This window comes from Somniosus microcephalus, chromosome 4 (assembly GCF_052327205.1).
Source record: "Somniosus microcephalus isolate GS21.2 chromosome 4, FLI_Smic_1.0, whole genome shotgun sequence".
Taxonomy (NCBI): domain Eukaryota; kingdom Metazoa; phylum Chordata; class Chondrichthyes; order Squaliformes; family Somniosidae; genus Somniosus; species Somniosus microcephalus.
In genome coordinates this window covers 266,073,897-266,101,196 of record NC_140990.1, presented here as the reverse complement: position 1 = coordinate 266,101,196, position 27,300 = coordinate 266,073,897, and the positions used below count along the sequence as shown (strand labels likewise).

Below are 27,300 nucleotides of genomic sequence, written 5' to 3'. Positions count from 1 at the left end.
ACCCCCCTGATGCTCTTTCACGCATTACATGCGCCAGCGCGCAAAGTGATAGACTTCAGACCCTCCACAATGACCTCTGCCACCCCGGAGTCACCAGACTCTACCATTTCATTAAGGCCCGCAACCTGCCATACTCCATCGAGGAGGTCAGGACCATGACCAGGAACTGCCAGATCTGTGCTGAGTGCAAACCGCACTTCTATAAGCCGGACAGAGCAAGCCTGATCAAGGCCACCCGCCCCTTCGAGCGTCTGAGCATCGACTTCAAGGGGCCCCTACCGTCATCCGACCGTAATGTGTACTTCCTCAACATCGTTGATGAGTACTCCCGTTTCCCCTTTGCCTTCCCCTGCCCAGACATGACCAGTAACACGGTCATTAAATGCCTGAACAAACTCTTCGCCTTGTTCGGGTTCCCGAACTATATACATAGTGACCGGGGCGCCTCCTTCATGAGCGAGGAACTCCGTCAGTTCCTATTGGAGAGGGGTATTGCAGCAAGCAGGACCACCAGCTACAACCCCCGAGGGAACGGCCAGGTGGAAAGAGAGAACGCGACGGTATGGAAGGCCACCCTCTTAGCCTTAAAGTCTAAGGGCCTCCCAACCTCCCGCTGGCAAGAGGTCCTCCCGATTGCGCTGCACTCCATCCGGTCACTACTTTGCACTGCCATTAACACCACCCCCCATGCCCGAATGTTTGTCTTCCCCAGGAAGTCGACTACGGGAACCACCCTACCAACCTGGCTGACCTCTCCGGGACCCGTCTTGCTGCGAAAGCACGTGAGGGCCCATAAAACGGACCCCCTGGTCGAGAAGGTGAACCTCCTGCACGCCAACCCCCAGTACGCCTATGTGGCTTACCCAGACGGACGGGAGGACACTGTCTCCTTACGAGACCTCGCACCCTCACCCCCCCCTCCCAACCCCCCGAGTCCAGCCGAGGTAGACGGCATGCCGGAACCCCACGAGCCTTTGCCGACTACGCAGACACCAGCTTTAACACCGGATAATGTAACACCGCCGCTGCGACGATCGGAGAGGCTAACGAAGCCTCCGGACAGACTGACATACCAGAGCTGGTAATACACTTCACCCCGCCGGACTCTAATCTAAACAAGGGGTGAATGTGGTAAACCACTGTTATAGTTATCACTGTATATTGTTCTCACTGTTCTCACTGTCACATCACTACACGAGGTCGCCTCTTGTCGCACTGTTATACCTGGGCTGACCACCTCCGACTCCGCCCATTACCTGCCCAGGTATAAAGGTAGCTGACTGGCTAGTATTCCTCCCTGTTGGATCGGATCACCCACGAGGGTGGGCTCTGTTATTTAGCCAATAAAAACCTTCAGTTACGTTCTTAACTCGTCGCCTTTTTTGGACTAATTGATAGGCATATCAACATGAATTTCAGCTTTTACACTAATATTGCTATTAGAAAATCCTGAAAAAGTTAAACCTTGCTCAATGAGGCGAAACTGGGTTTTTAAAATGGTGTACTAAGTCATAATTACTGAACAACCTCTCTGGCCCTGAAAAACAAGTTTTATATTTGTGGAATGTCAAATTTTTCCATTATGGCAAATTCTATTTAATAAAAATAATTAAAAAAAATATTTCAGCTTATACCTTAATCCCATGTGTATGTTGCAATCTTTACTTCACTTTTAATAAATTTTTAGAGAGCGAAGGATAATCAGTGCATTTTACTTCCTGGTTTACTGACTGTCAGAATTCTTCAATGTGATTGGCTACTTAGTCTGCTTGATGACATCACTATTGCTGGACGCTGGAGATCCCCTAGGCTTTGCGCCAGAATCAAACCAACGCCAGGAAAGGTGAACTGATGACAGAGATCGCTAGATCTTTGTGGGCAGCTTTCTTTGAGGTCAGTGGCGAGCGCCGTCACTTCATCGCTGGCCACAAAATCTGGGCCAAATCACCCATACCTGGAGATCCTACCAGAAGGGCCTAGAAAGCACTGGCTGTTGCACAAATAGTATTTGTGAGCTTCCCAGAGGGCTTATTGGATAAATAAATTACTTGATGTTGCAATAATGAGCTACTTGGACCACAAAAGTTCATGATTCACTCTCTGGCCTGGGCAAGGTTAGACTTTCTCCTACAGGGTGGCAGCTAGAGCAATATAATTCGCTTTGGATGTGGCGATTTCAGGACAAAATGTTCTATACACAAGGCAGTGTTCAAGTGCTTGCATCAGCCCTGGCTGCTAGAAGATTTTTCCAGCTCCCTTCTGCTAAGCATTGAATGTTGGATGTCTGGAACAAACAGGTGGTCCTTGTGTCTAGCAATCAAACAGCACAAGTCACAATAAGCACTACAGAGGCTGCATTTCACATACACCCACTCGCATGGAAGGCACACAAGAACATAAGAAATAACAGGAGTATGCCATTCAACCCTCGAGCTTGCTCTGCCATTCAATAAGATCATGACTGATCTTCTAACAACTCCCCTTTCCTGCACTATCCCCAGATCCTTTGATTGCCATAATATGCAAAAATCTGTCGATATCGGTCTTAAATATACTCAACGACTGAGCATCCACAGCTCTCTGCGGTAGAGAATTACAAAGATTCACAACCCTGGGTGAAGAAATTTTCCTCACATCAATCCTAAATGGCCAACCTCTTAGCCTGAGACTGACGCCTAGTTCTAGATTCCCCAACCAAAAGGAAACATCCTCCCAGTATTTACCTTGTCAAACCCCTTAAGAATTTTGTATGGTTCAATGATTTTGTTGTGTCTGGGTATAAGACGACAGACTGCGGAGAACGGTACAACAGGTGTTTACTCAACGTGGCTCACAGTGGAACTGCCTGTACAGATTACTACTCAGTGCTATATACAGGTGTGGTCACTGCCGGTACTGCAGTATACATGAGCTGTAAAACATAGTTCCCCCCCTTAAAAAGGTATATACATTACAATTCCTCCCCTTTTAGATTAACAGTACCATAACACTCATTTAACAATTAAATATCAAATCAAACTAATTACAATTAACACTTTTAACATGCAACATGAGCTGAAAATAGTCTATTTATATATTCAGTCTTTGGGGAGGCTTCCTGATCCTTTCTGGATAGCGCCTTTCCCAAGTGTCTTGCGCTTGGTGCGGAGGCGATTCTGGCCCCCTGTCGTCGGTTGGTTCATCAGCTTCCGATGCTACTGTTTCTGGGGTAGATGCGACCTGTACGTCGGGTTCATCACCAGGTACGTATGGGCGAGGCATGGGGTTGACTTGTTCCTGTGACTCTAGGATCTGGTCAGCATGGCGTCTCACGATGCTCTCCCCAACGTCCACTGTGTACATTAGTGGGCCCTGCCGTGTGCATATCGTTCCTGGCTGCCATTTTTCTGTTCGGTAGTCGCAGGCCAAGACTGGTTGCCCTACATTGAAGCTCCTTGTTGGCTTCTCATGGATGTGCTGGAATTGCTTACTCTCAACATCTCTTCGTAAGTTTGGTCTGAGCAAATCCAGGCGAGTTCTTAACCTTCGGTTAAAGATTATGGCTGGGGCCTGGTTGGTGACTGCATGTGTCGCATTCTGGTAGGCGAACAGGAAATTGTCCACCTTGTGCTGCAGCGGAATGTTGTCATTGTACATAGCCTTTATTGCCTTCTTAAAGGTTCGTACGAACCTCTCAGCCAATCCATTTGTGGCTGGATAATACGGGGCGGATGTGCAATGCCTTACCCCATTCCTTTTCAAGAACCTCCGGAACTCTTCGGACACAAACTGTGGTCCGTTGTCGGAGCAAATCTGTTCTGGCAAGCCATTCCTGGCAAAAATGGTCCGTAGGACTGCAATAGTTTTCTCCATGGTGGTGGAGGACATTTTGATGACCTCAGGCCATTTCGAGTGCGCATCCACAGCTATTAAAACATTGAGTCCATGAATGGACCAGCAAAATCAATATGCACCAGTTGCCATGGAGATGAGGGCCACACCCATGGGTGTAGAGGGGCCTGTGGTGGTGCATTTTGGACTTTCTGGCATCCTGAGCAGCTCTTGGTCAGGTCCTCGATTTGTTTATCGATTCCCGGCCACCACACAAGCCCTGGCTAGGCTTTTCATTTTTACCCCTCCCAGATGACCCTCATGAAGCTCATTGAGCACTCTATCCCTTAACTTGGGTGGAATTACCACTCGGGATCCACACATCAAGGTCCCCCGGCACACTGACAGCTGTTCTCTCCTTGTCGAGAATGCTGGCAACAGTGAGTCGCCATGTGCTGGCCATCCCTTCACCGTCAAATCATATACCCGAGACAGTGTTGGGTCATTTCGGGTTTCCTTTTCGATACAAGCGTTAGTTACCGGTAGGTATTCAACTATAGTCGAATGGAATATTTCGACAGGATCCACTGCTGGTGCTTCCTCCGCAGTAGGCAGTGGCAGGCGTGATAGCCCATCAGCATTTCCATGCTGTTTCGTGCCCTTATATTCAATCTCAGTGGTGCGCCCCTAGAAAGAGTGACCATCTTTGTAGTCGTTGCGCAGTCATCACCGGAGCGCCCTTCTTCGGATTAAAAATGGAGACAAGAGGCTGGTGGTCAGTCAGCAAGGTGAATTTCTGCCCGTGTAGATAGTGATTGAACTTATTCACTCCCCACACTAGGCGGAGGGCCTCCCTGTCAATCTGGGCGCAGTTACGCTCGGCTGAGGTTAGTGATCGTGACGCAAAGGCTATTGGCCTCTCTGAGCCGTCCGAGAATTTGTGCGATAGCACCGCTCCAATGCCGTAGGGTGACGCATCACATGCCAACCGAATTGGTAATGCCGGGTTGTAATGGGCCAATACCTCTTTCGATGTGATTAGTGTTTTGCTCTTCTGGAAAGCTCGTCTACATTCGTCACTCCACTTCCATGGCACCCCAGTTTGCAGTAGGGTGTTCAGTGGGTGTAGTATTGTAGACAAATTTGGCAAGAACTTATGGTAGTAGTTTACCAGCCCGAGGAACGACCTCAGTTGTGACACATTTTCCAGTGCTGGAGCCTTGACTACTGCCTCAATCTTCTCTGGGGACTTATGTAACCCCTCTTTATCGATAACATGGCCACAATACGAGATCTGTTTTCTAAAAAACTCGCATTTGGGGCGGTTAGCTCGGAGCCCATATTCCTGCAATCTAGGTGAGCACCTGCTCCAGGTTGGCAAGGTGATCACTGTCATTTTCGCCCATGACCAGGATGTCGTCCAAATAACACTGGGTCCCTGGGATCCCTTGCAGGACTTGTTCCATTGCCCTCTGCCAAATAGCCGGAGCTGATGCTACCCCGAATACCAGCCGGTTGTATTGGTAGAGACCTTTATGGGTGTTGATTGTGAGGTATTTTTTTGATGCTTCTTCTACCTCCATTTGCAGATACGCCTGGCCCAGATCAATCTTAGTGAAACGTTTCCCTCCAGATAGCGAGGCGAAAATATCTTCAATCCGTGGAAGTGGATATTGTACGGTGTGAAGGACCGGGTTCACTGTTACCTTAAAGTCCCCACAGATGCGAACCTTCCTTGGCTCCCCAGGCGTGCTGCTCAATGACTTTTTCATCACAGGGACGATGGGTGTAGCCCACTCGCTCCAGTCTACCTTGGACAGTACAGCTGAACGTTCCAGGCTCTCCAGCTCTGCTTCGACAGCTGGGCGGATCGCATAAGGTACCCGTCTGGCCTTATAAAAATTTGGGCTTGCATTTTCTTCAATTTTAATCATCGCTGTCATGCCTTTTAGTGTTCCGAGTCCTTGCTGGAACACTTCTTTCGCGTCAGTTAGGATCTTTGACAGTCGCCCAGGTGTGACGTCGTCATCCTTTTTGTCAGCCACAGTCAGTGCCTGTATGGAATAAAAATCCAGTTGTATTTTCCGGATCCATTCACGTCCCAGTAATGGTGGTCCTCCATCTTGCAATACATACAGGTCTAGTTTTGGTGTTTCCTTACTGTTATATATAACGGTCACCCTTATTTTTCCTTTGGGGTAGACTTTTTGCCCCGTGTACATCTTCAAAATAATTTTTGTGTCTCTCAAGGGTATGTGTAAGAATAGCCGCTCGTAGTCCCGTCGGTTTATGACTGATCCTGTGTCCAATTCCATCTTTACCTGGACTCCTGCTATCTTGAGAGTGACCCAAATGGTTCGGTGATCCTCCGTTGTGATCACATTATGTAGTTTCAGACAACTCAGCTCCCTGCTTTCGGAGTCGTTATCACTCTTTTGTTCGTCTGAACTATTCTCCGTCATCTTATGTACCTTCTTGTACTTTTCTTTGATAGGTTTCTTATTGCTGGTTTTCTTTCCCAACCTGCAGACTCGTGCTATGTGTCCTACTTTTCCACACTGTCTGCACACTTTGTCTTTGAACCAGCAATCATTGTGGTCGTGTGTTGTTCTGCCGCAGCGATAGCACTTCTCTGTTCCGTATGACATTTCGTTTGTGCCATATTCTTGTGGTCTCTGTTGTATCTCTGCAGCGCCCCGTGCTGCTGCTTCATATGATACCGCAACGCTGAAAGCCTTTTCCAGCGTAAGGTCCTTTTCAGATAAAAGCCGTTTCTGGGTTCCTTCACTTTGAAGCCCACACACCAACTTGTCCCTTAAGGTATCTGCCAGTCCCGCTCCAAACTGGCAGTGTTTCGATAGTTTGTGCAGTTCTGTTGAATAATCAGCATTGCTTTCATCCTTATGCTGATTCCGTTTGTGAACCTTGAATCTTTCTGCTATCAGCAGCGGTGTGGGGTTTAAATGTTCCTTTAGTATCGTTACTATGTCTTCAAAACTCTTTTCCATTGGCTTCGTTGGGGTTACTAGATTTCGTAATAAACAATACGTCTTTGCACCCATTAAATTTAACAATACCGACGCTTTCTTGTCATCTGACACCTCATTTGCCTTGCAGTATACCTCTATTCGTTCGACATATGTAGTCCAATCTTCAACTTCATTGTCAAATGTGGTGATACTGCCACTCTTCGGCATTTTGGGTGTGGTTTAAAATGGTGTCTCCCAATAGCTTAAAATGGCATCTCCCGCGCTTTCCTTCCTCCCCCGCTGCTACCAACGCCGCTCCCGGCTGTTCTCGTGGCAATGGCAGCGCCCTGTAGGTTTCGCGCGCTTCTCCTGCGCTGCTGCCAACGCCGCTCTCGGCGGTCCTCGTGGCAATGGCGGCGCCTTGCGGGTTTCTGCGCGTCTCTGTCCCCCTCTCTTCGACGCTGCTCGGCCCCTGAACACCGGCTGCGCCCTGTGCGCTCTGCCCTCTCACTCCCTCCCCCGTCGACGCTGCTCGGCCCTTTGCTGTGCCGCTCGGTCGGGCTCTAGCCCGCCGCTGTCCGGGAAGAGTCTGTGCACTACCTGTTGCCAGCCTGTTTCACTGGACCACCTCGACTGGAAAGCCAAGCCTGGCTCTCGACAGCCTCCCCCGCAATTCTCGAGTCTCTGCTGGATGACTGGGCGGTTGCCCGTGGTCGACGCCCAAGTCTCTGGCCTTGACCTCCAATCCACTGATCTCCAGGAACAAATCCCCGGGAGGTGATGCAGAGTTGCAGGAAGGTTCGAACTTGCCTCGTCGTCAATGTTGTGTCCGGGTATAATAAGACACAGACTGCGGAGAACGGTACAACAGGTGTTTACTCAACGTGGCTCACAGTGGAACTGCCTGTACAGATTACTACTCAGTGCTATATACAGGTGTGGTCACTGCTGGTACTACAGTATACATGAGCTGTAAAAAGTAGTTCCCCCCCTTAAAAAGGTATATACATTACAGATTTCACCCCTCATTCTTCTAAACTGTAGGGAATATAAACCTAGTCTGTTCAATCTCTCCTCATAGGACAATCCCCTCATCCCAGGAATCAATCTAGGGAACCTTCATTGCACTCCCTCCAAGGCAAGCATATCCTTCCTTAGGTAAGGAGACCAAACTGTACACAGTACTCCAAGTATGGCCTCACCAAGGCCCTATATAATTTTTACTGACAAGGCTGGCACCTAGGAAATGAAGTAGTACACAGAGGTCATCTGCCCCAGATCCAAAGAAAGTCAGGAAAGGGGAGCAAAATGCCAGCAACAATGTATTTAAATTCAGGACTGTCATTCAAAACTTCCTACCAAACTTGAATAAATGGTATAAGCCCTTATAGAAGTAGCCTTTCTTTCTGACAAAGGGTTATACCTGAAACATTAACATTTTTGCTTTCACCACAGATGCTGCCTGACCAGAGTGTCTCCAGCATTTTCTGTTTTTGTTTGATGTAGAGCATCTGTAATATTTTATTTTTTGTGTAACCATTATTTGTTGTTTGAGTTCTGTTAAATAACAGAAATGCATGTATATCTAAAAAAAATTAATTTCTGGATTTGCTAAATAATAAATGCTTGATCACAGTAACAGAGCTCCTGCAAAAGTTACCTCAAAGCTTCTGAAGTTCATGCTTTACATTGAGAACCCCTAGAGAAGGGGACAAACATATCATTGCTTCCCAAACCCCCTGTACCAACCCCCTTCCCCACCCCTGTTCAAATACTCAGTCTGTTCTTTGTTCTGATTTTATTTATTTTATTTTTTTTAAATTGAAGTTGTCAAGTCCTTCTCCATTGAAGATGAGGGGACAGTGTCAGACTAACAGACATCATGTCCCAGCACCCATTGAATAGTCATTCTTACTATCGATCATAAAAATTCCTGGGCCCCATCATTTATTTTATTCATTGGCTCAATTATTCAATATCAAAATTATTTCATTAGTCCATTAACTCAAATTAGTAGCTTCGATATTATTTATTTAACTGTTGTTCTAAAACAATGCATCCTCGAGTCACTTCAGCAATGCCATAGGAGATCTCCGACATATTAAAAGCTTTATGAATAGAACTCCCTGGTGGTTGAAGATCAATTACATCAAATACTGTGGAAAGAAAGATCGAAGAGACACTGAATTACTTTAGGTAACAAAAAATTACACTGTATCTATCTCTGCCTCTCAGTAGAATAGCAGATACATGGTTGCTTTAATCAAGTTTATTTTTTTACCTGTTAACCAGTAACATTTGTATCTTTTGGAAATGGGAGGAAAGGGATGAAACGTGCAAATCAGGAATCAATGATCAAAAAATGAAAACTTTGTATGAAAATAATGTAATAAATGAGCCAACATAGTTACAATAGGAGTGGATCTTACCGAGGCAAACCAAGGCATTTTTGAAGAAGTGACATACCAAATTGAAGGTGGGGCCGGGGGGCTTGCTGGGTACTGGAAAAATTCTACGATGCATTTGGACTTCCAAAAGGTCATAAAGACTTGTATGAAAAGACATCTTTTAAAAAAGGTCAGTAGTCAGCAAGAGTAATACATATAGACATGGAATATATATATATATTCCATCGCTGTAGGAGTTCCTCAGGACAGGGTCCTAGGCCCAATCATCTTCAGCTGCTTCAATGACCTTCCCTCCATCATAAGGTCAAAAGTGGGGATGTTCGTTGATGATTGCACAGTGTTCAGTGCCATTCACTACTCCTCAGATAGCGAAGGAGTCCGTGCCCACATGCAACAAGACCTGGACAACATTCAAGCTTAGGCTGATGTGGGGTGCAAATGCTGCTTGCCACTTATGTGCCAGGCAACGACAAGAGAGATTCTAACCACCACCCCATTATAATCAATGGCATTACCATTATCAAATCCCCCACCAGCAACATCCTGGGAAGCACCATTGACCAGAAACTTAACTGGTCCAGCCACATAAATACTGTGGCAACAAGAACAAGTCAGAGGCTGGCTATTCTGCAATGAGTGACTTACCTCCTGACTCCCCCAAAGCCTTTCCACCATCTACAAGGCACAAGTCAGGATTGTGATGGAATATTCTCCACTTGCCTGGATGAGTGTAGCTTCAACAACACAAGAAGCTCGACAACATCCAAGTGAAAGCAGGCCACTTGACTGCCGCCCCAACCACCACCGTAAACAATCACTCCCTCCACCACCGGCGCACCGTGGCTGCAGTATGTACCATCTACAAGATGCACTGCAGCAACTCGCCAAGGCTTCTTCAACAGCAACTTCCAAACCTGCGACCTCGACCACCTAGAAGGACAAGGGCAGCAGGCGCATGGGAACACCACTACCTGCAAGTTCCCTTCCAAGTCACACACTGCCCTGACTTGGAAACATATCTCCGTTCCTTCATAGTCGCTGGGGCAAAATTGTAGAAGTCCTGACCTAACAGCATTGTGACAGTACCTTCACCACATGGACTGCAGTGGTTCAAGGTGGCGACTCACTGGCAATTAGGGATGGGCAATAAATACTGGCCTTGCCAGCGACGCCCACATCCTGTTAATGAATAAAAATAAATTTGATCTGGAATCTCAGCCCTAGTGCAAAGTATCTAAATTTACAGATGACACCAAGCATGGTGAGAGATCAGAGGGGGTGAAGTAAACTACAAACTCAAAACATCCAAGACTTTACAAAGACAGCTCAGTGGGATTTGCACCTGATCAGTTCAAAAGAGACAGGTGCAACAAAAATAAGAGTGCACACGTTCAGAGTTCGGAAAGACAAATTTAGGAGGTGTCAGAAACTATGTCTTTACATAGAAAAATGGCTATGAAAGCTGTAGTGTTGTAAAAACCCAACTGGTTCAGTACTGTCCTTCAAGGAAGGTAACCTGCCGCCCCTACCTGGTCTGGTCTATATGTGACTCCAGTTTCACAATGAGGTTGACTCTTCATGCCCTCTGAGCATTAAGTAAACCACTCCGATGTAAAACTGCTACAAAATTAGGGTTGCAAAATTCCGGGAAATTTTAAAAGAGGAAACTTTCCATGCGAATTCTGGGAATTTTGATTTTTTTTTTGCACACTGATGGTTTTTGTCTCTGACCCTTATATTACCTTCGTCATCAAAATAGACATACTGTTCCATACAAACAACAGGCTTTCAAAACTTTATTTAGGTTATAATTTTGAACTTTATTGAACCCCCACAAAAAAGACCCATCTAAAACAAAATAAGAGCGTCAGCTTATTTAGCCTGTAATTAGTCATTTTGTCCCTTTGAGTCTTCTACTCATCATTGCTCCTCCTGATTCTCTCTGGCTCGGACGTGTCCATTTCCTCCTCTGTGTCAGTGTCTAGCTGTGTGGTGGACACTTCTGTATCTGGCTCAATAAGTTGTAGGTTTGCCCGGATAGCCACCAGTTTCTCCACTCTCATTAGTCAGCCTGTTGCGCACCTTTGTATGCATATTCCCAAAAAGTGACCAGTTTCATTCAGAGGCCGCTGATGAAGGTGGGATTTGGAGTATCACCGATGCAATGGGTGACAGGGCCTCAGATGCACAAAGTCCCTTCCACCAGGTATGTGCACTGATATACTTGCATGATTCCCATATCCTGCCCCCATTCCAAAGACCTTGCTTGGTAGAGAACTTTGCCAGACTTCCCAGAACTTTGCCCACGTCCAGATTGATGTGGCGCGAGAGGGTAGAAATCACACTAAGCGCTGTTGATCTGTTCTCCAGAAAGTATTGGTCTCCCAACATGCTTTGGGTCCAGCATGTATGCTGCAGCATGAATCGGCTTGACACAAAATTCTTGACGCGTCTGTATGAATTGAACAATTGCCTTCTCCTCTGCTTTGAGCAGCAGGGATGTGGGTAGGGCAATGCTGATTTGTTCTTTTACAAATCAGCAAAAAGCCCGAGAACATCTGACAAAACAGCATCATCTCCTTTAATCTGAGCAATTGCAGATGCTACTGGTGAGAGTAGTTTAAGGCTGCTAACCACTCTCTCCCAAAACACATCATCCAGCAGTATTTCCTGGATGGTGGTTTTCATATCCCCAGACTGGGATATTGTCATTTCTTGCAGCGACTCCTTACCCTCCAGAAGGCTGTTGTACATTATGACAATGCCACCCCATCTAGTGTTGCTGGGCAGCTTCAGCGTTGCGTTCTTGTTCTTTGTCGTTTGCTTGGAGTTGTAGGTTGCTGCAACTACCCGTTTTCCCCCGACATACTTAACAACTCTCTTGTGCAGTGTTTCCATGGTTCTCAAACCCATGATGTCCTTGAGGGGCAGGTTGAGCCCATGAGCTGCGCATCCAATAGACGTAATATGAGGGTAGGCCTCCCCCACTTGCGCCCAAGCAGCCTTCATATTCACAGCATCGTCAGTAACCACTGCAAAGACCTTTTGTGATCCAAGATTGTTGATGACCGCTTTCAGCTCATCAGCAATGTATGTGCCTGTGTGTCTGTTGTCCTTCATGTCTGTGCTCTTGAACACTGGGAGAGGAGTGGAGACGATGTAGTTTATGATGCCCTCCTCTCGTACATTTGACCACCCATCTGAGATAACTGCAACAGTCTGCCATCTCTATCGTTTCTTTGAGCTTTCCTTGGACTCTTATACTCAGCCTCCAGCAAATAAGTAGACAAAGCATGTCTGGTGGGAGGACAGTATGCAGGGCAAATAACATTGAAAAATCTCTTCCAGTACACATTGGCTGCGAGCATGAGGGGTGAGCCAGTCGCATATACAGCTCGAGCAAGGCACTCATCTGCATTCTTCTGGCTATGGTTATTCATTGCATCAAAGAACCTTCCAAGTTGGCCAGGAGTTGCTGATAAGGAGCCTGATGCTGAATGTGAACCATCATCTTCTTGAATGGAAGCAGAGGAACTCTGGGCTGACTGCTGTGAGCTTTGAGTGAAGTTGTTGCATTTGGATAAATGCTGCTGCATCTTTGTGGCATTCTTTACATATGGCTTTGTACAGTGTTTGCACGTGTACACAGCCTTTCCATCTTTAATGCCTGGGGTAAAATGCTTCCACACATCCGATGGTAAACGTGCCATTGTTCCATGCAGAGAAATAAAGGGCATTCGTCTCTGTCGAACTGCGGTCGATCAGCACAATTGCAACAGGGTGAGTAAATTTTTCCTGATGCTCCATGTAATGGAAGCATGACCTGTGCATGCACGATGCTACATCACCAATAGAGGGAGCTAATCGCTCATCCAACCAATCAGGACACATTTGTTCAGTCACACACAAAACTTGTAATTATTAAAACAAGCCAAGTAAGAAGATAAACATATATTGATTAAGAAATTCCTTAATAATTAAGATTCCATCTCTGTTAGTAATTTTGAGAGAGGACCTGTGGAAAAAAAAACACAAAAAAAATTGCTAGCATGTGCTTTTTTGGGCAAAATTCCCAAGCTAAACTTCCCGTGGAAAATTTCCAGAAACTTTCCACCCCTTCGCAACCCTATACAAAACAGAAGAAAAATATCAGACGGACCTATTGGCAACAATCCAGGCGTCAGATCAGAAGACAACTCAAATCAGGCCAATTGACTCAACTCACTAACACCCGAGGGCTGGTGCTGTGTTGGAAGAGCTGTCCTACAAACTAATCAAGCAACAGCCTGACAGTCATACTCAGTCCCTTCCCCACACCAATGGAAAAAAATCAGGACTCCATATTAAACATCATTTGGAGGAATCAGTAAGAGAAACAAGGGCACAAAATGTACTCTGGGGGACTTCAATGTCCATTATCAAAAGTGGCTCGGTAGTACCACAACTAACCAAGCTAGCCAAGTTCTTGTGCATGCATCAGGTGGTGAGAGCCAATACAAGGCAATAACCTACCCAACCTTGTCCTCAACAACCTATCTCTTGCAGACATATCTGTCGGCAACAGTACTGGTAGGAGGAGTGACCACTACACAATCCTTGTGAAATCTCACCTCCACAGTAAAGACACCATCCATTATACAGTGTTCCATGTTAAGTGGGACTGGCCCAGCAAGCCAAAACTGTGCCTCAGGTGTTGTGGGTCATCAGGAGCAGCAGAACTGCATGCCACCACAATCCATAACCTCATGGCCTGGTGATCCATCATTCTTCCATCAAGCTGAGTGATCAACTCTGTTACAATGGGGATTGCAGATGAGCTTGCTTGGAGTAGCATCAGGCACAGCTTAGAATGAGGTGCTAACCTAGTGATGCTTCAACACAGGGTTACCAGCATGTTCAACATCAAAAGCAGAAGGCTGTAGACCAAGCTAAGTGGTCCCACAATCACCGGAACATGAATGTTGGATAAGAAAAGGATTGGGCTCAATGGTGACTTTCTCTCCCATCTAGTATGCAAGAATATACTAGCTGAATATTTACCAGTGGACATCAAGACAACCCAAAGATTACATTGAATATTATGCACTGTATGCAGTAAAACCAGATACCAGAACCATACTATTTATTTTATGCAACAGAAAAAAAGTCAACTCCTTCATTAGCAAGAGCTCCTGAACACATAACATAAACTAACATTCAGGTGATACACTTGACACATGACTGAGTTAGCACCTGACCCAGCAGAACCTGCATCAAATATCACTGGGCACCAGGCAACTTTCATAGAGCTAATGACTGGCCAGGTTGTACAGGAGTTTTTGTCAGCTTCATTTTCATAAGGTACAATTCAAATACTGTCAACATTTTTTATGTGACCATTCCTGGTCTCGTGGCTGAGATCGAGGATCCATTAACATCTGTTCTCGTCAACTGCAAATGCTAGCATAATCCCAGCAGTTTGCTATTAACATTGTACTTTGCTTGCTGGAAAGTGTTCATCTGTTATTGTTAGTTACAATATCAGTTTTAAAACAAATTAGTTCTATTATGTCCTTCTTCCTATCCATTTCTTCCAAACATATTTCTAGTATTTCAAGTTCGAAAGACAGACACTGACAATGCTAGTGAATTTAGACACCGGTCCAAAATGTAACATAAAAGCCATGCATTACAAAAGCAACACAATGTAGAAGCTACCAACTACCAGAGTGTGCACACACCACTTTTACACTTTATTTTAAATATGCAACTGAACTTTCTGGCAGCCCAATATTTGGCTGGCGAATGAATGACCTGGTAATTCAATTAAAGATCCAACTCTCAACCAACAGCTTAAGACCAAAAAATGCTAGAAGCCGCATAAAATCTGGAATTGAAAATTCATTTTTCAGATGGTAGGAGGGAAACAACTTAAGAATAAAGTACACAGCCCAGTTAACTCCAATGGAAATACATGCTCAGCTGGTCTATTACAGGATGACAATGCTCATTTTTAAAAAGGAGAACCCCAGCAACTCTTTTTTTCTTATTATCCTATTTTATCTTCAGTCTTTCTTCCTCCTTTATGTTGTCCATTTTATTTTTCATTAATCCAATTTGCAGGGTGCATTAGGTATTACCTATTTAATAAAGTGGCAAATATAGTATGGTTGATATACTGTTATTTTCTGCTGTATAACTAAAAATAGCAAATACAGGGTCGTTTGCGACAGAAAACAATTTGGGGGGGGGTCGATGGAAGACAATGAATTTCCCTTGCCCTTTAATGTTGATAAATGGAACAAAGACTAACATTTTGTATTTTGCAAATCTAGTTATTTACATAAAACCTTGTGGAAGATGAGATGACGAAAAAAACGTGGTCACGCGGCATGCATCGTTTCCTCTAAGTTACGCTCGTGCGTGGACATGCAACAATCGGGAAGGTACTGCGCAGGCCACTCAAGCTGTTTGCATTTAAGATAGTTAGAGGAAACATTGGTTGCATGTCAGGAAATAGGTTACAAAAACATCCGACAGCAAGTCTTAAGTACTGTTAAGTCTTGTTCTACTATATAACAGAACAGTTTTCTGCTAAACTGGATTTTAATTACTTTATAAACAGAAACAAATGTACATTAATCACCCATAATCGGTGCACATGGGTAGCTGAAACCAATTTCAATTTTTCACCCCCCACTCCAAACCACCCTTGCTTGGGCTAAGCACAAGGAGCAGTGATGGGGATGGAAAGTGGTGAGGAGAATGAGGGGGAAGAAAAGGATGAGGAGATATATTGATGCAAGGAACAGCCAATCATTTGGGGGCGGGAAGAGAAATATAGCCAGTGGAACGGAAGGTGGTGCTATGGATTGGAAATGCAAATGGCAGGTACTGTAAAAGGGGAAATGAAACAGGGCAGGAGTAGCCTGTGAGCACCAACTGTTGGCAGTAGGAGGTTGAAGGGGGGGTTGGAGAAAAGACAGATTGAGCAACTAGGAGATGGGGAAGGGAGAGCGCGCCAAAATCGTGCTCAAGGGCAGAGGGGCGTTTGGGGCCCAATACTTACTAGTGTGGCCCAGGGAGCGGCATTTTTAACCTGTGATAATGGTGGAGTTTCTTAGGTCTGCTAATCAGGGCTGTTATGCAAAGTTAGGAAAAAAGTAGAGCCAAACAGCGATTTACTTGTACTTCTTGCAATCTAGTATACTGTATTCGCTGCTGACGATGTGGTCTCCTCTACACTGGGGAGACCAAACGCAGATTGGGTGACCGCTTTGCGGAACACCTCCGTTCAGTCTGTAAGGGTGACCCCGAGCTTCCGGTCGCCTGTCATTTTAATTCACCGCCCCATTCCCACTCAGACCTCACCGTACTCGGGCTCTTGCATTGTTCCATGGAAACCCAGCGTAAGCTCGAGGAACAGCACCTCATCTTCCGATTAGGCACTTTACAGCCTTCCGGACTCAATATCGAGTTCAACAATTTCAGAGCATAACCTCGGCCTCTATTACATTTTTATCCACACTTTTGTTTTGGCCCTTCCCCCTTTTTTTCTCTCCCACATGGCAGCTGTCTCTCATTCTGCCAGCGCATTTCACACCTAATCTAGAACCGTCTTTTGTCTCTCCACTAGTCCCATCACCATCTCGTCTAGTTTTGAATACCTCTTAATGTCTCTTCACTTCTCTTTTGTTCTCTCATCCCCAAACTGGCCTTTTAATCTGTTTCATTGCCTGTGCTTTTTCAGTCTTGCCGAAGGGTTTTGACCTGAAACGTTGACTCTGGTTTTTCTCTCTCCGCAGATGTTGCCTGGCCTGCTGAGTTTTTCCAGCATTTTCTGTTGTTATTTAGGAAAAAAGTAGGTTTTACATAATGTACAGCACAGAAACAGGCCATTTGGCCCAACTAGTCTGCAATGGTATTTATACTCCACGAATTTCCTCCCATTCTATCTGCCTCATCTCAGCCTTTCAGCATATCTTTCTATTCCCTTTTCGCTCATGTAATTGTCTAGTTTCCTTTTGAAAACATCTAAGCTATTCGCCTCAACCACTTCCTGTGGCAGCAAGTGCCACATTCTAACCACTGAGTAAACAAATTTCTCATTTCCCTATTGGATTTATTACTAACTATTTTGTATTTATGGCCCCTAGTTTTGGATTCTCCCACAAGTGGAAACATTCTCTCCACAGTTACCCTGCCCAACCCATTCACAATTTTACAAAGACCTCTCAGGTCACCTGTAAGTCTTCTCTTTTTTAAAGAAAACAGCCCCAACCCGTTCAATCTTTCCTAATAGTTGTAATCTTAGTTCTGGTACTATCCTTGTCAATCTTTTTTGCACTTTCTCTGTGTTGCTATGTCCTGTTTAGAATATGGATAACAGAACTGAGCACAGTACTGTACTTGAAGTGCGGCCAGGGTCCTATAAAAAATGAACATGACACTACTTTTGAACTCTATACCCCTAGAAATAAAATCCCACTCCCTGCTTTCTATTTTTTAGCCAATTTTCTATCTATTCAGCTATTTGTCCCATCGCCACATGCCCTAACCTTTGTCCTGAGCCTACCATGTGATACCTTAAAGGTTTCTCTCTTTTTGTATATTATAACGTTTGCAAAACAAATGCCAATACAACTGGACAAAGAGAGACACAAAGCTTTTACATTAAGAGATCTCTCTTGTGGCATTGCTCAAGGTACACAGCTTTATTATAATTTAGTGGCTAAATAAGTTAATTGAACTTTTATTACATGGCATTCTATAACTCGTGCAACAGGAATGAAATTCAGGATTCTGTAAATTTTTCCATGAAAATTGTCTGTGACCAATAGCTACGTACCCTTTATTTTATCTTGATTATTATAGTCCAAGATACGCAACAATCTTATAGACTTTTAGAGGTAGGTTACTGACATTCAGCACTACTGGTACGCGAAGCTCTGAACTGGCACACTAGATCAGCTGCACAACAGATAAGCTGGAATTCCAAGACACCAAAAACTGGATTTAAAGTCAAGCAAGTAGCTGCATTAAATCAGTTACTGATCTGATGATGACATGGAAAAGACTGAAGATTTTTCTGATGACTGAAGAAATGGAGCAGCACTAAACTCATAAGTGTAACGGGCTTACAGATATTGTAAAAAGTTTCCTCTTCTGTGGTACTATCCCCCTCCTTTTCAAATCAGCCGTCATCACACCCCCATTTTCAATAAACCCACCCTTGACCTTTCTTGTCCTTATAAACTCACCCAGCTCCAACCTCCTTTTCCTCTATAAAGTCCTTAAATGCATTATCACTTCCCAAATCTGTGCCATCATTCCCATAACTCCATGTTTGAACCACTCCAATTAGGTTTGTCATAAATGACATGCTAGGTCTTCTTATCGTGTCCACGGACAGTCTATACATAGTCCAGCCAGAACTTGACACATTTTTGCGCCTTGTTGTTGAATTCGGCAAGATCTGCAACAGTGCAGGGTTCCTCTAACGATGGGCATTGCAGGAGATGTTGCATAGTCTGTGCCTCAGTTCCACATTCACAAGTTGTCGGGCTGGTTGAATATCCCCATTTGCTTAGTGACACCTTTGAGCAACCTACACTGGTCCGAAGTCTGTTAAGGCACTTCCAGATTGCCCAGTTGCAATTAGCTCCTGGGGGAAGGCTTTCATCAGGTAAAATTTCCATCGCTGGGGGTTGTTCAAGACTGGCGAGCCGGTCTTTCCACAAGGCGATGCGGGCTTCAGATGAGGTTGATTGTAATGGAACAACACTGTTAATGAAGCTCTTCCTTGACTTTAGGCGGCTGGGTGTAGGTGTATGACAATGCAGAGGGTGCCTCTCATCTGATGTTTGACAGAGTTGCTCTTTCTTGCTGGCTACCGTTCTTCTTATATCAGGGGAAGCGATACCCGCCAGGATATATAGGCTGTTGGTGTTTGTTGGCTTTCAGCAACCTGTGATAAATCGGCAGCTTGCATTCAGAACGGCATTCATCTTCTTGGCATGAGTAGACCTTTCCCATGCAGGGCAGGCGTATTCGGCAGTGGAATAGCAAAGAGCAAGTGCACTGGTTCGCAATGTTTTCGGGCTTGCTCCCCATCTTGTGTTAGTGAGCTTATTCAGGATGTTGTTTCGTGCGCTCACTTTTGCCTTTGTCTTCTCGATGTGGTTCTTGAAGGTGAGGCATCGGTCAAGGGTGACTCCTAAGTAGATAGGGTGCTCGCAATGCGTCAGTGTTGCTCCACACCAGGTTACTTTCAACTGGCGTTTGGCTTCACGGTTTGAGGTGGAATGCACAAACTTGCGTCTTTGATGGGTTTGCGCGAAGGTGGTTTTCTTCATTGTAGGATTTTAGTCCCTCCAAGGCCTCAGAAAGCGTTTTCTCCACGGTGTTAAAATCAGTGCTTTGGGCAGTGACACACAAGTCATCAGCATATATAAAACGGCGTGTGACACCGTCTATAGGTTGGGCATTTGTGTAGATGTTGTACAGCAGCGGTGCAAGCACGCTTCCCTGAGGAAGACCATTCTTCTGAATACGCCACCTGCTGTGCTTCCCACCTAGTTCAACATAGAACCGGCGATTCTGAAGCATGCTTTCTAACAGCTCTGTTAAGTGAATGTCTTTTGTCATCTCTAGAATCTTGCAGAGGAGATGCTAGGTGACAGGTACTTATTGTTCCTGTTAATGTCTCTTCACTTCTTTTGCTCTCTCCCAGTCCTGCCTTTCGATCTATTTCATTTCCTTTCCAGTTTTGAAAAAGGGTTAGACCCAAAATGTCGACTCTAATTTCTCTCCACGGATGTTGCCTGGCCTGCAGAGTTTTTCCAGCATTTTCTGTTGTTATTTCGGATTTCCAGTATCTGCAGTATTTTGCTATCGTACTTATTGTTCCTCATCCTTCTTGACCTGTCTGCAGCCTTTGACACAGTTGACCACACCATCCTTCAACGCCTGTCTTCTATCAGCCAGCTGAATGGGACTGCCCTAGCCTGGTTCCATTCTTACCCATCTAGTCATAGTATCTCCTGCAATGGCTTCTCTTCCCACTCTCACCATTACCTCAGCAGTTCCCCAAGCATCCATCCTCGGTCAACTCCTATTTCTCATCTACATGCTGCCCTTCGGCAAGATCAATCAAAAACACAGGATTCCACATGTACGCTGACGACACCCAGCTCCAGCTCACCACCACTCTCGACCACCTATGATTTGTCACATTCCTTGTCCGTTGCATGAGCAGAAATTTCCTCCAACTGAAATCTGCCACTTACCTATATAATTTTCCCCACAATACACTATATACATAAGAAAGATATGTATTTTAAAGATGTTAAACACTATCTTTGCGCTCTGAATTTTCTCACCTTAATAAGTTGTTCCTTGGGCACATCTGTAAGTAAAATGCACACACACCTGTCCCCCTCCCACCCCCTTAGAATTGATTTTCTATTCCTCTGGCACAAATCAGAACCAGAGTGGGAAATTTAACCTGCATCTGTCAGCTGACTTTCACGTCAGAGCCAGAAGCTTTTGGGTTCAAGTCTCACTCCAGAGACTTTGCACAAAATCTAAGCCGACACTCCAGTGCAGGGAGACGCCTTCTCAGGTGACGTAAAAGATACAAGGACAGTATTTTGAAGAGCTGGGGAGTTCTCCCCGGTGTCCTGGCCAATATTTATCCCTCAACCAACACCTAAAAACAGATTATCTGGTCATTATCACATTGCTGTCTGTGGGATCTTGCTGTGCACAAATTGGCTGCTGCATTTCCTCTATTTCAACAGTAACTACACTTCAAAAAAAAAAATCACCCAAAACTCTACTGCCCGTAACTTAACTCGCACCAACTCCGTTCACCCATCACCCCTGTGCTCGCTGACCTACACTGGCAACACCTCAATTTTAAAATTGTCATCCTTGTTTTCAAATCCCTCCATGGCCTCACCCCTCCCCATCTCTGTAACCTCCTCCAGCCCTATAACCCTCCAAGATCTTTGCGCACCTTCAACTCTGGTCTCTTGTGCATCCCCTATTTTAAATCGCTCCACCATTGGCGGCCGGGCTTTCAGCTGCCTAGGCCCTAAGCTCTGGAATTCCCTCCCTAAACCCCTCTACCTCGATCTCCTCCTTTAAGATGCTCCTTAAAACCCACCTCTTTGGCCCAGCTTTTGGTTCTCTGTCCCAATATCGCCTTACCTGATTCGGTGTCAAATTTTGTTTGATAAAGCTCCTGTGAAGCGCCTTGGGACGTTGCAAGTTGTTGTTGCAGTAAAGTGCTTTTGGACATCCTACGGTCACGAAAGGCTTACTTTTTTTTTTTTTATTATAAACTGTGTCAACATAAATCCATCTAAAATTTCTAATACATTTCCAGATCTCATTCGCCAGAAAGGTATTTATTGACACAGAAGACAAGTATTCTAAGAATGCCTTAAAACCCCCTACAGGCAAAACAGCTGGCAACATTACCTCATTTGACATTTGTGTGGTAGGCACATGGGGAGACAAATTTTGCTGACAAACTGTGCACCACTAGCCCTAGAATTTGTGGGAATCAGTTTTTCTACATTCTCCATCTTCACTTCTACCCTCAAGTATTATTCCTTGGAAGAGTGACAAGCAGGAACTTGAGCATTTTAGTATGCTACTGGCATGCCAATACCTGCAGTCACATTCCAGGCAGAAAAGCACAGGTGATGGGTAAGGATACAATACAAATTTACCTAATCCTAAATTGCTTTATGACTGATTAATTCAAAAATTAGTGCACAAGTGCACACACATGCCCAGAAAATTATGTAGTAACTTATCTTTAGTTACACAGCCAACAAAATTTAAATACTTGTACTGAGATAATAAGAAAAAGTGCAATAAAAAGCACAAGTGATAAAGTGAAAAACAGTCACATATAAATGGCACATGTTCTTACCACAAGAAGCTTTTTGATGCCAAAATAAATCTGATTAATACATTTGCTATATTATTCAAGGCAGCATTTGACAAATGAGGCCTACCAAAACTGAGCTCAGTGCTGGTGGGGGAAAAGGGAGAAGGGATCCCAGGGAAAGAAATAATGAAGTTGCATTTATATAGTGCATTTCACAACTCAATGTCCCAAAGTGCTTCATAGTCAATGTAGTACTTTTAAAGTGTAATATATGAAAACGTAGCAGCCAATATGCACAGCAAGGTCCCACAAACAGGGGGACGAGTCGTGAGCATGGGTACGATGTTTGCGGTGGGGCCGATGTTTATCTGTAGGAAATTGCAGCTCATCCAAGACTGAATAACAGACAAGCAGTTTGACAGCACAGCACAGCAATGGACGTGTTGAGAGAGTTGGAGAGGTAGAGCTGGGTATTGTCAGTATACATGTGGAATCTGACCTCTTGTCTACAAAGTCGCATGTAGATGATTAAAAGGGGGCCTGGAAGAGATGCCATTGCTGGGGATGCTCTGGCTACAATCAGATAGGAAAAAGTAGAACCAAGCAAGGACAGTTCTACTGTTCTGAACAACAGAGGGTGCGGTTGACAGTATCAAAGACTACAGGGAGGACAAGTAGGGATAATACAACATGATAACAGGCACAGAAAGAGTCATTTGTGACTTTGGTTAGAGCTATTTCAGTGCTGTATCAAGTAGAAACCGGATTGGAGAGATGGACATTTGGTAGGCAACATGTTCAAGAACTTGAGGTGCGGGAGATGGAGCGGCAGTTTGGAAGAATAGCAGGGCCGAGAGCAATGTTCCCTGTAAGCTGTGCTGCGCTCCAGGGAACCCACGCAGCCAGCTTTTCAATACAAAAACCACACATGCGCGGTATTTTGAATGGCTGGCACGGCAGGGACAAACAAAATTAGAGGGAACATTGGTCGAGTGTGTTTTGAAGAGGGGGTAACGATAGCCATTTTCAATGGGAGTGAGAAAGTACCGGAGATGGGGGAACTATTTACAGGATGGGAGATGAAGGTTTTTCTAGGGACAGGCATCAAAGGTGGAGGGGAGGGAGTGGTTGTGTAAATCGATGGCTGCAGAGGTATTGTGATGAATGGAGGGCCAAGGGCTAGGCAGTTGGGAGTTTGAAAGTGTAATTATAAAAGTGACTTGGAGGGGGGGGGGGGGGGGGTCTCTCTCTTTCCCCCCCCGGAACAGAGGCAGAAAGTGGGGTTTTAAAAAGGGTAGGGTAGGTAGTGAGCGATACAAGGAAGTAATTGACGATGACCACATGTATTGCCCATCAGGGATTGACAATTGCCCACATCGTGAGAATTTTAAAAAATCTGCTTTACATATTAGCTGTGGTGGTGTGTTAAGCGTTTGCAATGTAACCCACTACAGAGCTCAAAGTGGTACTATCGAAAAACAGAACCCAAAAATTCACCTTCAGTCCAGAAATCTGGCATTCTGGGTACAGGGCATTGGTTAATACACAATTGGAAGTATTGCATGGAGTTCTAGGCACTTTGTTTTAAAGATATTGGAGCCAGAAATGGTTGCAGCTGAGCCTCACTAGACTGATGTCAGGAATGTTAGATTGGAATAATGAAAAACGGCTTTAAAAATAAGTGGAACAGATGATAAAGGAGGGATCGAATAGAGGTTGAAAATTAAAAAGATTCAGAGAAGTTAAATAGTGAAAGATTGTTTCCACTGGTCGTCAAATCCACACCTATTAGTAAAATGAAGGGAGAAGTAAAAAATAATTTGCCCCACAAAGGGTCAAATGAACAAGAAATGCTCGATCACAAGTGGTATTCAGCAAATACAAATTATTTGAAAAGGACACTGGATAAGCATTTGAAAAATATAAAAAGAATCAGGGAAAAGGCAGCGAAATGGAAGAGTATTTGCTCCATTGAGAAGAGCAAGCAGTGGCCCATGCATGCTGGGCTGATGACCCTCTGTACTACAGGAAACTTTTTTTTAAATCCGGCACCGACATGGTGCCGGTTCATCAAAAATTCCAGATAACCGAGAGCTCCATATAAAGCAACAAACCCTGTTGCTTAGCAACAGGTGCAGAACAATGGCCACAAGTTCCAAGCGTCTCTGTAGCTTAGCAACAGCTGCAGCCACACCCTTGCACAGCAACAGATTGAGGAAGGCAAGTACAATATGAAGTAAAACTTACCTGAACCTACTGCTGAATTTTGCTGGTTAACCGAGATTTCCGGTTATTTAGGTGCCGGTAAATCGAAAGTTTCCTGTATTTCTAATGAAGAGCCAAGTGCAGTAGTTTAGATACACCCCGATGTACCTCCTGCTGGGATTTCTGATGAGCAGAGTACAATATTTTAGATAAATCCCCATGTACCTCCTGCTGGGATCACAATAGCAGAGACCAAGTACCCAGAGAACTATAGGCCAATTAGCTCAACATCAGTGGTGGGGCAGATACTAGAATATCATATAACAAAACATCCAGAGATGGAGAATTAAAAAATAGTCAGCATGGAGTTCTAAAAGGTCATGTTTAACCAACATTATTGTATGCCTTGAAGAAATAACAGTAGACAAGCGATAGTCAGACATGCCTCAGTGGGTAGCAGTCTCACCTCCGAGTCAGAAGGCCATGGTTTCAAGTCCCACACCAAAGACCTGAGCACATAATCCAGGCCAACACTCCCAGTGCAGTACTGAGGGACTGCTGCATTATCGGGGGTGCCATCTTTTGTATTAGACGTTAAGCAGAGGCCCAGTCTGCCCTTTCAGGTGGATGCAAGAGATCCCACAGTACTATTCAAAGAGCAGGGGAGTGCTCCCTGGTGTCTGAGCCAGTATTTACCCCTCTACCAACATCACAAAAAACAATTATCTGGTCACTTATCTTATTGCTGTTTGTAAGATCTTGCTGTGCATAAATTGGCTGCCATGTTTCCTACGTTACAATAGTGACTACACTTCAAAAGTACTTCATTGTAAAGCGCTTTGCAATGTCCTGAGGTCGTGAAAGGCACTACATAAATGAAAGTTCTTTCTTCAAGGGTAATGCAGTGGGTGTGGTATACATGGACGTTCAGAAGGCCTTCAATAGGGTGCCACATAAGATGCACATGCCAAAGATCAGGTGCGAGAAGTCAGGCAGCAGAATGGTTTGAAAGATGGTACAAGAGAAGGAAAGTTCCTTAGACTGCAGAAAGTGGCAAATGGTGACCCACAGGGATCTGTACTGGGACCACTGCTGTTCACATATACAAATAATCTGGGCACAAAAATTGCAAGTATGTTAAAATTTGTAGATGACACCAAATTGGAGGGGTATAGGGAATAAAGTGCAGGACGGCACCAAAATACAGGAAGACATGAATAGGCCTTCAGAGTGAGCAGGTAAATGGCACATGAAATTCAATACAAGTGTGATGTGACTCATTTGGTAGGAGGAATAAGGAGGCCAAGTATTCCTTGGAAGGCAAGAAACTAAATAGAGTAGAGGAGCAAAGATCTGGGAATACAGATACATTAAATCACAAAGTAACTATATAATTTGATATGGCCATAAAGAGTGCAAAGTACTGGGGCTCATTTCTAGAATAGAACACAAAAGCAGGGAAGCAGTTAAATTTATATTGAACCTTGGTTAGACCACACTTGGGGAGTAGTGTGCAGTTCTGGTCTCCATACTACAAAAAGGATATTGAAGCACCAGAGAAAGTGCAGAGAGGATTTAGATGGATGTTATCAGAATTAAGAGAATGCAATTACTGTATCAGGAAAGATTAAGCAGGTTGGGGCTCTTTTTCTGGAAAAAAGACTAAGAGGAGACCTGATAGGTCTTTAAAATTAGGCTGGCTGTGGAGAAACTGTTTCTATTTGTGGACAAGTCCAGAATAAAGGGGCACAAATAGAAGATAGCCACTAACCCATCAAAAATATAGGGGAAATTTGTTTACACAGATAGTGGTGGGATGTGGAACTCACTGCCACATGGAATGGTTGGAGCAGATAACATTGATGCATTTAATGGGAGGCTTGATGAAATATGAGGGAGAAGAGTTTACAGGGATACTGGGGCAGGGTGGGAAGAGGTCATTAGAGTGCAAGGAGTCTCTCTTGTGCAATATAAACACTGGTATAAACCAGTTAGGCTGACTGGCTTGTTTCTGTGCTGTAAATTCTATGTATTTCATCTCATTTGTTTCTGGGATCTTGCTATGCACAAAAGTTATTTTTGCCTAGTCACTGAACTTCAAAATAATTCACCGTGTCAAATACACAAACATTTGAGGAGCAACAAAGTGCTGTGTAAATGCCTTTCTTTATTTTCTTTACTCAGCAATATTCTCAACACTTCTCTAATCTGACAGTACTGAAATATTTGCTTTATAAGAGCAAGCTAAATTTAGGTAATTCACTTTTTTCCTTCCCCCTCCCCATTGCAAGATCTGTAATCTACCAAATGGCTTCTTATCCTATGTACTCTGCTTTGCTCTTCTGTTCCTGTATGTTTTTCAACTTTATGAGCCACAATGGAGACAGGCACGATCAAGTTCTGTTTCCACTTGGGACTAGACTTGCTAAACAGGTGATCCAAATGCTATATTTTAATATAAAAACAATTTTACATAGAATTGACAGCACAGAAACAGGCCATTCGGCCCAACGGTTCTATGCTGGTGTTCATGCGCCACATGCACTTCCACCCACTATTTCATCTCATCCTATCAACACATACTTCTATTCTTTTCTCCCTCACGTGTTTATTTAGCTTCCCCTTAAATGTATCTATGCTATATTCGCCTCAACTACTCCCTGTTGCAACGAGTTCCACATTCTAACCACTTGAGCTCACAGCAAAAAACGAAGAATATTTCATCGAGAAGTACCCTATTAATGAGTGCAGTGCGAGGGTGCAAGCGCCTTCCAATGCTCACAGGTTTCTATAAAATTACTCCCTCTGTTTCACAAAATAATTTCATGCACTTTTGACACAAAGAAACAAGATTAGTGAAGATACCAGTCAGTTCGGAATTGAATGATACATTTATTCACAATGGACTCACTCAACTAACTAGAAACAATACTTTCATTTAAATTATCCAATTTGAATCACGCGTACAAAATGTCTTTCGATAGCCAATTTCAGACGATTGTCAGGGTCAGCTACTCATCTAAAA

At 44.4% G+C, this 27,300-nt stretch overlaps 1 protein-coding gene across 1 annotated transcript in view; it reads right to left on the bottom strand.

Moving 5' to 3' along the window:
- The window catches only part of pkp4 (plakophilin 4), a 300,231-nt gene that overhangs the window by 271,929 nt on the left and 1,002 nt on the right, over positions 1 to 27,300 (bottom strand).